The 2540-nt window shown below is 56.7% G+C and overlaps 1 protein-coding gene across 1 annotated transcript in view; it reads left to right on the top strand.

Moving 5' to 3' along the window:
* Positions 1-1787: 1787 nt before the first annotated feature.
* The window catches only part of Delta (neurogenic locus protein delta), a 33904-nt gene continuing 33151 nt past the window's right edge, over positions 1788-2540 (top strand). The window contains exon 1 of the mRNA XM_025299558.1: positions 1788-1890. The gene's annotated coding sequence lies outside the window, so the exon portion shown is untranslated. The remainder of the gene's footprint in view (positions 1891-2540) is intronic.

Genomic DNA, 2540 nt, shown 5'->3' with positions numbered 1-2540 from the left:
ATAATCGGGGAGATCCGAGGAAAAAAAACGTTGATCTCGATGCCCGGCAGAAATCGACGCATATTGCGGAAGCCGCACACGCACAGCAGCCGCGTCGCAAGAAACATCCTCGAGTGCGTTTTCGCGGAACGCGATTGCGAGCCTCCCGAGACTCGAGGAAGAAACGGCCTGGTGGACGAGGGGGCCGCGAAAGCGCTGGGAATCGCGAGGCGCACCGGGTAGGGGGGAGGAAAGGTGGGGCCCGAGACGAGGGCCGAGCAGCGAGCGAGCGAGCCAGCGAGAGCCAGCCGTGGGTCCCACGGCCGAAAAGGCTGCGTGATTCGCGTCCCAGACGAAGGCACGAGCGGCGAAAGGTCGAATGAATGACCGAGCGAGCGAGTGAGCGAACGTGAAGCGACGACGACTCGGCGCATCGCATCGCATCGCATCGCATCGCATCGCGACGGGAATTCGCGTGAATTACGTGAACGTCGAACGAGAGAAAAGAGGGAAAGGAGAGACTAGGAGGAGACGAGGAGGGAGGGCTCCGCGGCGACGCTCAGTCGCCGAAACTCGCGCGTATTTTTAGTTTAACTGCGCTAGCGGCGAGCTGGCGAAACTCGCACGCGATCGACCTCTTTCTCCGCCGCGCCGGCCGATTCGCTCGTTTCCTTCCTCCTTTTCTCTCCCCCTTCCTGCCTATTACGCGCGGCAAATTTTCTTCGACTCCGGGATCATTCTCGCCTCTCACATCTCCGCTCGTGATTCCAGTCCACCTCCTCTCGTGCGCGCGCCTCGAGAGAGTCTGCGATTTTGGCGATTTGCGCGAACGGGTCGATTGAGTACATCGATTTATATATATCGTCTTTCAGCGGCGATGTATATTCGACTGTTTGCACGAGTAATGGCAACGGACGCCTGCAATTAGCGGACTCGTCGAGAGTGCGCTCTCCCGCTGTCGGAAGAACGAGCGCGTTACTCTCCGCGATCGAAGCCGCGTCGCTCGTAACTCGCTAACGGTAAAACTCGCAAAGTTCCCTTTCGCCAGTCTCGACTGGGCGAATCGAGTTCGGGCTCGAATTGATCCCGCGAGAGCGCGCAAAAGTGAGACGAGCCCTGGCCATCAACGTCTCAAGTAACGGTCGCGATGCGTCGTTTCCCGATGTGCTTCCGGTTTCTTCGTTCCTCTCTCTCTCTCTCGCTCTCTCTCGCTCTCTCGCTCCCCGGGATTCATTATGATGTCTCCCGGGGCACCGTTTACGCGGAAGTGTTTCTTAACCCGTTTCCTCTCCCAGGCCCGGGCGCGCTTCCTGCCGCCCTTTTGTCGCGCGCGTCTCCTCCGGGCTATAAAAAAAGGAGCTGTAAGTAGAGGGCTCCTGCGTGATAATGACGAAATAGCTTCTTGTCCCAAGGCTACTTTGCCGCCCTCCTCGCGAGTGTGTGTGTGTGTGTGTGTGTGCGCGCGCGCGCGCGCGTCAGCTAAACCTCGCAGTCTTGTTCTCGTAACTCTCTCTCTCGGGATCGGGGCGAAGATCCAGCAGAGTCAAATATACTGATCGAACACAAAGATACACTTTCTTCTCCGCGCCAATAGGAAGGAAGACACGGCTATTCCCACGCTGCGAACTATCGTCTAATTTTGCTTTAATTGCCGTCAGTTTCTCGCAAGTTTCGGACGATCTAACGCAGATAGAGATCGCACGGCTGAGATTCGTTTTATCGGGACCAGATCGGGGCTCCCAGAATTCGACCGGGACGGCTACGAGACGTCATCGCCGACGTGTTCTCTGACCCTTGTTCTGCCCCCTCTCGCCTTGGCGCAGCGATGGTGCAGCTAAAATACAGTACGTGGGAGCGTATACCTGCCCCACCCTCCTGTTGGAACCCCTCGTCACGTGGTCTTCGGGCCAGGTACGCATCAGCTGATGCACGCGCGCGCGCGCGCGCGCGGTCAAGCTTATTGACTGACTGTATGTCTGTCTGTCTGTCTGTCTGTCTGTCCCTTCCCTGATGCATTGTCGTTCGACAGGAACCATAGGAGAACAGTTGTCGATCCTGTCGCGCGCCGCGAGTCTCGTTCTCTTCCGGTTGAAAGGATTACTCGTTTCACAGCGGCTTTTTTTTCTACAGCCGTTGCGTGACGAATCCGCGAGAATGGAAAAAGAGAAGGGGGGAAGAGAGACAGAGAGAGAGAGAGAGAGAGAGAGAGAGAGAGAGAGAGAGAGAGAGAGAACGAAGTGTCGCGGGGGTCTTGTGATCGCGTCGATCTCGCGTATTTTCGCCGCTCTCGCGTTACGGAACTCCCTCTCCGTGTAACGACTCGGTAATTGATTAGAATAGCAGTTGAAAGTTGGAAACGCTAGTGGCCAGGCCGATCGAAGCGAGCATTAATAAAACAGGCCGCATCGCTTCACATTAAGGATGGCCCGTGAAAGCGTGACTTTTGTTCGCATTACTGCGAACGAGGAAGGAATAGAGCGGCGGGAGCCATTCCAGCCGCTTCCACTTGCGAGTAATTATATCGCCTTTTCGTGCCGCTCACGTACGAAGCTTCCACGTTC

Source organism: Harpegnathos saltator, unplaced genomic scaffold (genome assembly GCF_003227715.2).
Source record: "Harpegnathos saltator strain DR-91 unplaced genomic scaffold, Hsal_v8.6 scaffold284, whole genome shotgun sequence".
NCBI classification, from domain to species: Eukaryota; Metazoa; Arthropoda; class Insecta; order Hymenoptera; family Formicidae; genus Harpegnathos; species Harpegnathos saltator.
This window is presented reverse-complemented; position numbering and strand designations above follow the sequence as displayed.